This window comes from Leptodactylus fuscus, chromosome 6, assembly GCF_031893055.1.
Source record: "Leptodactylus fuscus isolate aLepFus1 chromosome 6, aLepFus1.hap2, whole genome shotgun sequence".
Taxonomy (NCBI): Eukaryota; Metazoa; Chordata; class Amphibia; order Anura; family Leptodactylidae; genus Leptodactylus; species Leptodactylus fuscus.
This window is the reverse complement of record NC_134270.1, coordinates 53,300,746-53,314,250: the sequence shown is the minus strand read 5'-3', so window position 1 is coordinate 53,314,250 and position 13,505 is coordinate 53,300,746. Positions and strand designations below refer to the sequence as shown.

General features: G+C 45.9%; 1 protein-coding gene and 1 pseudogene across 3 annotated transcripts in view; one reads left to right on the top strand and one right to left on the bottom strand.

The window, feature by feature from the left end:
- The window catches only part of PLEKHG5 (pleckstrin homology and RhoGEF domain containing G5), a 214,883-nt gene that overhangs the window by 139,780 nt on the left and 61,598 nt on the right, over positions 1-13,505 (bottom strand). The window lies entirely within an intron of this gene.
- On the top strand, positions 9,613-9,736 carry LOC142211077 (small nucleolar RNA SNORA17; annotated as a pseudogene).

Below are 13,505 nucleotides of genomic sequence, written 5' to 3'. Positions count from 1 at the left end.
ACCCACAGAGTGCAGCATAAAATCAATGAGCAAGTTTTCCATGAATCAAGTTCACTGTGAATCCACAATAGAATGGAAAACCTGAGTGATCTTTGCAACTTTGAGGCACGGTCATGGGTACTAGACTAGCCACAGCCAACATTTCATAAATTGCCAACCTTACATCTTGTTAATGCGATGGCGTAGTGAGTATACTCAGAATAGTGGGATGGAGGAAACATACCAGGAGAAAGGGGATCTTGTAGACATCAATAACTTCTCAATGAGATGTGTCAGAAGAAGATGTCAAGAATCTAAAGAACAGGAGGAGCACAGTCAAGCAAACTGCATCCAACCAACGTGTACCTGAAGACACAACTCGTCCTTCCTTAGTGGCCTATAACAGCGTTACGGCTAGTTCAAGAACCGCGGTTGTCTAAGGGAACAGAAGAGCAAGACTTCACTGGGCAACAGAGCAGCAAAACTGCAACTCTGAGCATTGGAAAGCCTGGTAAGATGAATCCAGATTTCTTTTGTTCTGTGCCAATGAGAGGGTCAGAATTTGGCGCTAGGAACATGAATGAATGAACCCTTCCTGTTAGGTGTCAACAGGTCATGCAGATGGTGCAGGGAATGTTTCCTGGGCACACTGGCTCCTCTGGTACCTGTGTATGCCAGGTCAAAATACTGCATTTCTGAAGGCCTATCTCTAATAGAGTGGCGATTTATTGTACATAGAGAGATGGATGGATAGATGATTTGATATACAATTAGATAGATAGAAAGATAGATTATTAGATAGTTGATTAGATAGATGATAAAGTGCTTCGTGATATGTTGGCGCTATATAAAGTTATTATTTATTATGATAGATTGATGTATAGATAGATCTATGTTTAGATATTATCTTTTGGAGCAAAAACTCTTTCACATGCTGAGAATACAATGAAAATCAGGAAGGAAGGAAAATGCTATAGTTTTGCAGTTCAGTTCCTGCTCCATTGGTAGCGGTGATAGACTTATGTCAGTGGTGTAACTACGCTATCGCATTAACAAGATGTAAGGTTGGCCGATACAGATTGTGCGGTGTCCAGTGACATTGACTCTTGTATGTTTCCCTTTAGGCACAAACACCGGAGGGTTGCTATGGCAGCACCATCTTTTTCTCTGTACATATGGTAATACCTATTAACTGGGTTTGCTTTTACCATTTAGGTAGGAAGTATATAGGGGAGAGCAAAGAAAATATAGGCACCATCAATACACTGTACAGGAGCAGGGAATTACTGCATTGTTATATCTTTATACTTCCCACCCTCTCTCCTGCAATTCTTTTTCTGTCAGTGTCAGTCTTCACTGTAGTTCTTGCATTCTGTTCATAATCTAAGAACACCACTACAGGTCCCTGCCAGGCAGTGGATCTCTGCAGAAAAGAGATTTTGTGAGAATACAGAGAAAAGTGAAGTATGAAGCATACAATGCTGGGATTGTCATGCAAGAGCCTCGTAAAGATCCCCCAGCGTTACCCCCTTTATTGTTACGCAATAAGCACAGCACCTATTGAGAACCTTAATAGGCCAGACTGACTTTCTGATGGATTTCTAAGTATTCTTGGAGCATAACCTACTTTTTCAAATACTTGGAGCAGGTTTGAAGATAGTGCAGCGTTTCGCACTGGAAAATTGCTATTTATGGCATAATGACTAAATTTACCCTAGTGAATCAAACTGGTAGCAAGCGATGATATAAATAGAGCGTTCCCGCTGCCACACTGTTGTCTGGTCATTAAATTATTTATTATACCTGTGCCAACTGCTCCGAAATGGGCTTTTCTCATCTCTGCTTTTTACTATGTAGCTGAAATGACATGAACTAGAACATCAGGGCAGACATGCTCAGTCTGAAGCTTGGAAGCTTTTTTGGTAATTATTTTTTACAATTTGACATAACAAGGCCAAATATTTAAATAAACCTTCTTTATATACAACGCCACGACATGTGCACTTTAAATAGGGGCCCCTATATGATACCCTTAAGGCATGAATGGCTGGGCAGTGCAGTACTTAAGGCCCCGGGCCAATTGTCTCAGACACTCAGTTGTACAGTGTATACAATAAGAAGAATTTTAGTACATCATAAGTTCAATGACTTTGTAAATACCGTACATTACTGTGTGATCCAGAGCTGTATTCATAATTCTGCATGCTTCTGCATTTCCCGGCATGTCCTGCTTCAGAATCTGCTCTGAATGTAACATATACACAGGTGGAATGTATTAAGATTGTTGTATCATGGGAGGGCTGCCAGAATTATTATGAGGTTGCTTAATAATTCAGGTGCACCACAGGAGGTCCCATGCACCAAAACTGAAATTTACGCCAGTTTAGAACTGGCATAGATTTCAGGTATAGCTCCTGCCAGTTTTCTATCGTGAGTCATGATAAAACTGTTAGGCCAAGGTGTACCTGTCCCGACCTGCTTTGATCACTGCCCTGCTTCATACACTTTTCTCAAAAGTACTGAGCAGGTGGAGCATTTTCTTTGCACAAATGCACCACTTTTGTGCCAGAAAACTGGAGTGACCAGACTAGTAAATTTCTTCACATTAACTATACCAGAAGAATAGTGGATGCAGCGCTGGAGTATAATACATAACGCAATTTAAAGGGACTCTATTATTAGAATCCCTTTTTTCAGTACCACTACGTCGGAATAGCCTTTAGAAAGGCTATTCTTCCCCAGAACCTGGTCTAGAAGTCTCTCATCTCTGCCAAATCAGTTTTCCCTACGCTGTGCTGAGGAGATCCAACCAGATCGAAACAGCGCTGTCCACAGAAGGGATATTGATTTTGGCTAAATCCTGCATCATAGCAGTAAAGGCTTGTTGGAAAGTTGGGCATGATGTTCAAGGGAGTTACCCCTAGTGGGCAGCAAACAGAGGCACTGTTTTCCTATTTACATCTTGGGAAACAGATTTTCATATTTTTCCCATAATCCCCCCAGTGGAACTAAAAAAGGCTTTTGGTAAGACTCCATACACCTGAGAAGGTGATCTCTCCTTATGGAATGATATTATCCCCAGTCCCCTACCTTTAGAATTCTTCTCCGCGCTGCAGTACCGGTGATATTTCCGTTTTTTTCCATATGCAAATGAATCTCCAGACAGCACAGGAGGCGTCTCCTGTTCTGTCTGAAGACTCTCCAGCGACATCCTTCTTCTTCTACAGCCACATGCGTCCTCCTGCACCTTCTTCCGGTGAGACTGTGTTCACTTGTGTAGCGGCCACAGAACATTGGCTGACAAGACATGCGCAGTCGGCACAGTCAGCCATTTTCCTTTGGCCGAATAGGAGTGGCCACAGGAAAATGGCCGACGGACATGTGCAGTCTGTGCTTTTGCATGAAGACATGTGGTGACACGGGAGAAGGAGTGGAGGCTGAGAAGAAGATGGAGGCCGTTGCTGGAGAGTTTTCAAGCAGCACAGGGAACACCCCCTGTGCTGTCTGGTGACTCATTTGCATACGGAGAAAAGCGGGAATATCACTGGAACGGTGGCGTGGAGAGAAATTCTAAAGGTAGGGTAAGAATAGCCTTTCTTAAAGTGATTCCAACGTGGTAGTACTGAAAAAAGGGATTCTAATGATAGAATCCCTTTAAGAGCAAAAGAAAATAAGTAAAGTATTGCATGTACTCAGTGACTCCACTAACAGAATAGTGAATGCAGCTCTGAAGTATCATCATGATGTTATTTAATATCACTATACAATATTTAATGGAATGTATGTACTCAGTGATGCTAACACAATAGTGAATGCAGCTCTGGAGTATCATGATGTAATTTAATATGAGTATAAAATAAGTAATGTAATGTATATACTAAGTGATGCTAACAGAATAGTAAATGCAGCTCTGAAGTATATTACACTCAGTCACTCAGTATAGGATCAGTACAAGAAGGGTAAGATAATGTATCAATATAATCTAGGTACATTACAAGAGTGACTCCATGAGCAGAATAGTGAGTGCAGCTCTGGAGTATAATATAGTTTTATTAAACATCAGTATTAAGATTTTAAATGGAGAGCTGAGACGCTGACTTCATTTAGGGAATGTGGAATTTTGAACAAGGATCGGTGCTATGTGGTTATGGGTGGTATGTAAAGAAGAAAATGGGTAAATGTCCCCCTGGTACACCCAGAGGCTCCTTTGCATATTTTTGAAAAGTGATCTTGAAAAACGACCGGCCCTATAGGCATACCACCCAACTGTTGAAGAACCGAAAGAGGGACAAAATGTGGCAAATTTAGCCCCGCCCACTTTTGTGTTGACTCCGCCCATTCTCATTAATTTTCCATGTGCCCGCACACAGTATAATCCTCCTACAGTCACCCGTAAATTATATGTTCCCCCTCTATCTCTCCCCCAGTTTTATATACACCCTTCATCTGCCCCAGTTTCATGTCCCCCCTCCATCTCTGCCACCATTTTCATGTCCCCTCCATCTCTGTCCCTAGATTCATGTCCCCATCTCTTCCCCCAGATTCATGTCCCCTCCATCTCTGCCCCAGATTCATGTCTCCACATCTCTGCCCCCAGATTCATGTCCTCTCCATCTCTGCCCCCAGATTCATGTCCCCTCCATCTCTGCCCCCAGATTCATGTCCACCCATCTCTGCCCCCAGATTCATGTCCCCCCATCTCTGCCCCCAGATTCATGTCCCCCCATCTCTGCCCCCAGATTCATGTCCTCTCCATCTCTGCCCCCAGATTCATGTCCCCCATCTCTGCCCCCAGATTCATGTCTCCACATTTCTGCCCCCAGATTCATGTCCTCTCCATCTCTGCCCCCAGATTCATGTCCTCTCCATCTCTGCCCCCAGATTCATGTCCTCTCCATCTCTGCCCCCAGATTCATGTCCCCCCATCTCTGCCCCCAGATTCATGTCTCCACATTTCTGCCCCCAGATTCATGTCCTCTCCATCTCTGCCCCCAGATTCATGTCCTCTCCATCTCTGCCCCCAGATTCATGTCCCTCCATCTCTGCCCCCAGATTCATGTCTCCACATCTCTGCTCCCAGATTCATGTCTCCACATTTCTGCCCCCAGATTCATGTCCTCTCCATCTCTGCCCCCAGATTCATGTCCTCTCCATCTCTGCCCCCAGATTCATGTCCCTCCATCTCTGCCCCCAGATTCATGTCTCCACATCTCTGCTCCCAGATTCATGTCCTCTCCATCTCTGCCCCAAGATTCATGTCCCCACATCTCTGCCTCCTGATTCATGTCCCTCCATCTCTGCCCCCAGATTCATGTCCCTCCATCTCTGCCCCAAGATTCATGTCCCCTCCATCTCTGCCCCCAGATTCATGTCCCCCCATCTCTGCCCCCAGATTCATGTCCTCTCCATCTCTGACCCCAGATTCATGTCCCCCATCTCTGCCCCCAGATTCATGTTCCCCCATCTCTGCCCCCAGATTCATGTCCTCTCCATCTCTGCCCCCAGATTCATGTCCCCCCATCTCTGCCCCCAGATTCATGTCTCCACATCTCTGCCCCCAGATTCATGTCCTCTCCATCTCTGCCCCCAGATTCATGTCCTCTCCATCTCTGCCCCCAGATTCATGTCCCTCCATCTCTGCCCCCAGATTCATGTCTCCACATCTCTGCCCCCAGATTCATGTCCCTCCATCTCTGCCCCAAGATTCATGTCCCCTCCATCTCTGCCCCCAGATTCATGTCCCTCCATCTCTGCCCCCAGATTCATGTCTCCACATCTCTGCCCCCAGATTCATGTCCCTCCATCTCTGCCCCAAGATTCATGTCCCCACATCTCTGCCCCTCAGTGTCATGTCGTCCTCTCCTTCATCTTCCCTCAGTGTACACATGACACTTACCTTCTCTGGACGCAGATCTGAGTTGAAATCAGGACATACCTCCCTCCAACCGGGACCGCTGGACACGTCACTGGAATCGTGAATGTCCCGCGGAAATCGGGACGGTTGGGAGGTATGCTATAGGAATAACAAGGGTTACATTTGAAATGGTAGTGAAGTTCCTTACAATCCCTGTATTTAAGATAAAGGGACATAACAGGATAGGAGATAACTTGCAGATTGGTCAGAGGCTGAGTATTCAGACAGCAAAACACAGAATTTTTGTCAAGCCATCGGGCAACATGTGCACTGCTCCATTTATTTCAATGCAGGAGGCAGCTAAAGTACAGTGCTTGGCTATCTCTGGTGGTGGAGTACTGCATGCGCCACTGACCACCACTCCACTCAGAACAGGGGACAAAAAGGCCCTGTTCTCCTGATCAGTGGAGACCAATGCAGATAGATAGATAGATAGATAGATAGATAGATAGATAGATAGATAGATAGATAGATAGTTATCCCCTATTAACAGGATAAAAAACCCTTTAAGGGAAGTTTGGGTAGGGGTGTTAGACTCCCTTTAATTTCTTCATTGCTTCCCTGCTGTATTATGTCAATTTACAAATAGATAACATTGTAGGGATTGCTATAATACATTAAAGCGTCTCCACTCTCTTGGTTTAAGTTAATACTCCATGATACATTTAGGCAAACATGCTGCAGGCAAAGTAAGAGTTAACACAAATGCCGTGACTGTAAGTAAGCAGAGGGGGATTATCCTCGCCATGCATTGTTTTCACTGTCTGCTGCAGACATAGCACCTTGACCTCCTATAGGATAGAAGGAAGATCCTTTAGAGGAGCCAAGACTGGCTACAGTCACACCCTGGGATCAGTGAGCCCGGCCAGCTGGGACTATTTACTGTGGAACTACTGTACGGTGTAATCACAAGGCGGTGATTGGTGGCGGCCATGTATCTTCCATGTAATGTTATGCTTCTTTCTGAAAATTGCAATTTTCACTTGTGTACCAGGTATTTTTAGCCTCCCTTTCCTGGGCTGATGAAAGCCCTTCCTATAGTAAACATGCAGTTTAAGACCAGACAGAAGTGACTCACAATCGCCTCTAATACCAGCCTTACTACAGCACTTTGCAACTGTAGAAATTCATTTCCTGAGCAGCAGACTGAACACTTACTCTCTTATCTAAACAACTTAGAAACACGTGGACGGCGCTGATGAAAGGGAAAGGGAACCTCTGCAGTACGAGGGTGCAGACGTCCCAACATAGAGTCTGGTGCACAGCTACAAAGAGTTCCTTTAAGATGCAGTCATTGCATATTGTATTAGTATATTAGCTGCTTTCATTCAGGAACAGCGCCGCCTTTGTCCCGGGGTTGTTTGTGAAATTTCAGTTCTGCCCCATTTACTTGAATAGTAAAGATCGAAAAATACCGGATAGCTCCCTGAATTATGGTAATGCTGTTTGTGGAATAAAGCAGTCGTGTTACATAACACCTTTAAAGGGGTGGTCTATTAAGAACTTTCTGAAATCTTGAACGCTCTGAGTATAGTAGAACTAGTTGTTACCACTACTTATTGTGGGCCTAGTATAGCGCACAGCTACACGCCTTCGCCTAATACCAATTTCTGCCTATTGTAGCCGCCATTTCTAAATATCCAGTGTTCATAATTCTAATATTACAAGGTCCTAAAGGACTTGTTTTGACCCTGTACATGCGTCTGCTATAGGCTAAGGTAGCAGTCTCTCCACTAGTGGTACACGCAAGATGGGTGTCCTGCGTTCTCCGACATGGAGACTTCTGTCTCTCCAACCATAGATAATATAGACCTTACACCGTGTTCATTCAGATCAATGGTTTGTCTATGTAAAGCAGGACAGGATACGTCCTCCAGAACAAGAGATACTCTTTGAATTCAATAATAGGGTATATGAAATGGATTTCTAAACTGGACAATATATTGAAATGCTAAGCTACATAAATTAACAAGCTATTCCTCCTTTTCCAACACTTCACAATGGTCAAAAAAGCAGCAGGCAAGAGTGTGCTATGCATCCTATTGAAGCCGACCATGTTGTGTTTTTGGGCCATGGGACAAAGGTTACACATCCTCTTTGTCAATGGCTGTGTAGAACATGTCCTGACTAGGATGTGAGGTTATTGCCCTAGAAAGATAGAAAAGGCTTGGAGGGGGAAACCAAATCTGAGTGGCAAAGCCTAGCACCACAGTGGCGGCCCATTTTAATCTTTGGTAGGGTGGCCACTCCTCTCTATAGATGCCTTTGGCAGTGGGGGGTTATATAGTACATACAGCTTTCAGCCTAAACACCATTGTTTCCAATGTGATCACATCAGAAAACTGAGCCTGTGTGAATCAGGAGTCTTCATATATGGTAGGTTTCGGTCTGCAGTGCCATGGGCTAATGTCATTGATGTATTTATGGCCATTTGTTATGCAGAGTTTTGAGTTTCAGAATTGACATTTTACAGGGCGTTCACTATCTTCGCACAATCCCTTGGGATATATATGTATATATATTTTTTGCTTTTGCAAAAACAGCTGGATGCCCCCAGGGGCTGAAGTTACAGTTGGGAGGCTGCTGCAACTGATTCACCATCTTATAGTCATTTCCATGGCTGTAGGGGACTCATTGTGTGTTGTTATTCTCTGTGGTAACAGCAAAGCTTCAGACAACATATAAAACTGTGAACACAAAGTCCTATGTATTTACTCATAGCACAACCTCAGACCACAATCAAGGTTAATAATAGGTTAAAGGGTATCCGTTTTATATAGAAGATATGGTTACCTAAAGAAATCCTGTACTTATTATGGATATCACAATGCTTGTCATCCAGCTTTGCCAGGTTTCAGAGTGGCAAAGTTATACAGTTATTTGGCTGAATGCTTGGATTACGTGATGACGCCGCCTGCGCTGAGACGCAGAGGTCTAAACCTGCTCGGGTTGTTTTAAGAATGGCTGCTCTCCTGTGTTAGTTCAGGCAAAAAAAAAAAAAAATCAAAGAAATCACTGTGGCTGCCGCCCCCCATCGGAGCACCGCCTGAGGCTGTCGACTCACCTCGTCTCATTAGAGGTGCAGCGCTGGCCTTAGGATCTCCTGGGTAAAACAGTCTTTTCCTTTTGTGAGATGGTGCCTCCATTGCGGAGATATCAATGTTTTTGTGAATATGCAAATGAGCTCTTTGAAGCAATGAGGATGTTGCTGCCTACCTCCTTGGCACAAAACTACCAAAGCCACATACTTGCAAATTTACTTTATTAGATATGCAGATTTAAAGAAGGAATCGAACAATTGCTTGGCAGCATAGACTATTGTTGTCTTGATTCCTTCTTCCATTCTGATATGGTGCTTCTAATGTAGACTGCATTTCCCATAATGGCTCTAAGAGTTGCCAGAAGGGATTTGAGATATGATGATATAATTCTGTATTTCACATCCTGTACACACGGCCAGGGCTGCCAATAGGCCAGTACTACTGCTACTGGCGTCAGGGGCCCGGCCAAATTTAAAAATAGGGGGGGCCCGGGCCCCCTGGCGCCGGCAGCAGTCATTGTATGTCCTGTTTCAGAGGACGCAGATCTGAGTTGAACACATACGTGGCTGAAGCAAGGAGCTGACTCCTCGCTTCGCCGCTGCTGCCTCTCTCCCTGACACACATGCGGCTGAAGCGAGGAGCTGACCTGTGTCAGCTCCTCGCTTCGCCGCTGCCGCCTCTCTCGGTGACACATATGCGGCTGAGCCGGAACCCGGCTCAGCCGCATATGTGTCAGCGAGAGAGGCGGCAGTGGCGAAGCGAGGAGCTGACACAGGTCAGCTCCTCGCTTCAGCCGCATATGTGTCAGCGGCAGCGGTGAAGCCAGGAGCTGACACAGGTCAGCTCGCTTCAGCCGCTGAAGCGAGGAGCTGACCTGTGTCAGCTCCTCACTTCGCCGCTGCCGCCGGCTACCCGGCAGTGTAGACGCAATGTAATGACGTCACATCGCGTCTACAACTGTGCGCCAGTAAGAGAGAGAGGTGCGCAGAGAGCAGCGGGGGAACGAAGGAGAAGGTAAGTGTAATGTGGAACGTGAATCTGGGGGCAGAGATGGAGGGGACATGAATCTGGGGGCAGAGCTGTGGGGACATGGATCTGGGGGCAGAGATGGAGAGGACATGAATCTGGGGGCAGAGATGGAGGGGACATGAATCTGGGGGCAGAGATGGGGGACATGAATCTGGGGGCAGAGATGGAGAGGACATGAATCTGGGGCAGAGATGGGGGGACATGAATCTGGGGGCAGAGATGTGAGGACATGAATCTGGGGGCAGAGATGGAGGGGACATGAATCTGGGGGCAGAGATGGAGGGGACATGAATCTGGGGGCAGAGATGGAGGGGACATGAATCTGGGGGCAGAGATGGAGGGGACATGAATCTGGGGGCAGAGATGGAGGGGACATGAATCTGGGGGCAGATGAAGGGTGTATATGAAGCTGGGGGAGAGATAGAGGGGGGGACATATAATTTACGGGTGACTGTAGGAGGATTATACAGTGTGCGGGCAAATGGAAAATTAATGAGTGGGCGGAGTCAACTTAACAGTGGGTGGGGCTAAATTTCCCGCGGCGCGCAAAGCGCGCCACACATTTTGTCCCTCTTTTGGTTCTTCAAAGTTGGGAGGTATGGTTACAGGGGGCAATGGAAAGATGTTAGAAGGTGGACGGGGGGGTGGGGGGTGGATTGTTGGGGCATCGGGTGTGCGGCACTGCGGAGAGGGAACTGGGGCAATAATATATAATATATAAGTTTTTAGCTGGAGAACTACAAAGCACACAATACCTCCAAAGATATGTGTGCTTTGTATTAATAATGATGTAGGCCGCTATGTTACTAGCATAGCAGCCTGTTTGGGGGTGGGACTTTCACTGTAAAGGAGTGTTCACATTGCGTTTTTGGCCTCCCTTGCCGGGATACATTGGTAACCAGTCACAATCAGCTCCCCACTTATCCCTGCACAGAGAACTGCAGGCCCCCCTTTTTTTTAATGGCCAGTTCTTCGTGCAGGAATAAGTTGACAGCTGATTCTGACTGGTTACCAACGTATCCCGGCAAGGGAGGCCAAAAACGCAATGTGAATAAGCCCTGAGGCTTTATTAGGAGAGCTCTTATAGATGGTGTTGGCTCTCTATAGGCGCTGTCACACGTAGCAGATTGTACCTGCAAATAGAATCTGATTAAGCCTTGTAATGCTGCTAAATAAAGGGAAATGTAATACAGAATTGGTATGTCGCAAAATAAGGGAGTTTTAAAATGGCGGGGGAGGGGGGGGGGGCCCAGACACTTAGGCTGTATGGGGCCCCAGAATTCCTGATGGCGGCCCTGCACACGGCAGACTGACATCCTGTCTACACAGGTGAGCCATCTCTGTACTGGTATGAGACTGATCACATGGCACAGCTGCCCATAATGAAAGGGTACAGTATGTATGGCTGCAACTGAGCTGGGATGAAACAAATTAAAGGGGTTTTCCCAGGGCATCAAAATGAACATTATTAGTGCTACATACAGGGGTCTTAAAGAGGTTATAAAAATATTTTTAAAATAGGCAAGGGGAGGCGAAAAAAAAATCATACTCACCTGTCTCAAATACTCCGGTATCCTCCCAGTGTGCCTATGGTCCTGTTGCTCTGGTGTCTTCTGGAAGTGAAACTCCTTGACAGCTGTGACATCCCGGATCCCTTCCATTGAAGCTGCTGATTGGCCTAAGCAGTCACATGATTGCATGATTGCTGAGACCAGTCAGCAGCATCAAGAAGTGATCCCGAGACTTCACAGCTAGTGACGTTACGTGTCCTTCGCTGAGGCTTCTGATTGACCTCAGCGGTCACGTGCGGCGGGGACTTCCGCTAGAAAACAACAATAGACTTCCAGAACCGGACCATGCCGGGAGGCACTGGAGCACAGGGGAAAGGTGAATATGATTTAAAAAAAAAAAAAAGTCACCTCCCTTAGCCTATTTAAAAAATAATATTTTTGCCCTAATAACCACTTTAATATAACAAAAGTTTACTACACTGTCCCTGATTCCCTGCTGCTTGGTCCAGATACTGTCTGGGTCGCACTACTTGTCTGACACCCAGAGGAAATGCTTGAAGATTTGCTGTCAGCTAATCGCTATCTGAGACAGGTCACCTCTCTAGTCAGTGACTGGCGGAAGTGGCATCTCCAAGTATATGTGTTGGAAGCATCAGAAAATAGAGCACACTGGGGATCCCTATGTAGCCCTACTGCATTTAATTTGAGGCATTGGAAAACACCTTTAAACTATTAGGATTTTACTCCAAGAAATTTGGATTATAAATGGTTATTTCTTGGAGTGCTACTTTAAACTGGCAAATATTGAGGGACGAGTGCTTTTGTAATAATGGGAAAAATATTCCTTAAGACAATTTTGATTATTTCCTATTCCCCCTCTAGACATGTAAAACCCCAGACTGATGTTTAAATTGTATCATGCTTGTTTCGTTTTACGGAGATGGGACTATTCCCTTTACAACACCAGTTTGTTTTTGGTATAAAAACTTCTTGTTTGGATCTTTCCTTGCAGTTTCTTTCCAATACTCATGGAACAACTCAGATCTAAACCCTTTTCAACCTTGTGTCCACAGACAAGTACATCCAAACAGCACTTAAGACCCGCCGCGCCAAACCTGGACCGTCAAGCCTGTCTATTAAAATATAAACACAGTGTTTTCCTAACTTAAGCTTCTTTCGCAACCCAAGTAACATGAAACCATTACAGCTTATTTGGATAAGTTAAGTTGTATCAGGATTTTGCTCACCTCAACTGTTCAAAAATAGAACATAAACATTGCATTTCCTTTTTTGTTAAAAGTTATTTTTATTGCTTAATGTCTGGCCTAAAATTAGAACCAAGGGGAAGTCCAGACCGACCCATAAAGAAGAATGAACATTGAAGCATTTTTATAACTTTCCTTTAGCTACAGTGTTACATTAGAGGTAACTTATTGGAAAATTTTATATACTTAATAGCCTTTTTATCAATACCATTTCCATACGAAACATGCGGAGAGAAAAGTGCTGCTTCCAGGACTTTTCTCTCCACATGTTTCGTGTGGAAACCACACAAACCCCAATATAGTCTATGGGGTTCACGGGTTTCCCAGATAACCACTTTTTAATGTGTATAGGTTTCCGTTCTGGGGGTCCCCAAGTGGCAGGGGTGAACCTTCCCCTTTCGCCGCCCGAGGCTAACTGCAGAAAGCCGCCCCCCCCCCCGCCGGAGGAGGGGCGGATCGGGGGCGTGGCCGGGTGGATCGGGGGAGTGGCTGGGTGGATCGGGGGCGTGGTCGAGTGAAGGGGCGGGGCTTAGCCCCGTTCGCCGGCAGAGAGTAGGCCCAGAGACTGCCTGCTCTCTGCCTGAGCGTGAGGGGAGGCTGCCGGAGCAGCGCTGCTCCAGTGGCCTCCCCAAACCACCGCTCGGTGATAAGCCATTCCAGGACAGCTTGTCCTGGACTGGCTTAGGTTAGCAAAAATGCCGCCCTCCCTGAGGCCCTGGCATAGTGTCGCCTGAAGCGCTCGCTTCAGGTCGCCTCATGGGAGGTG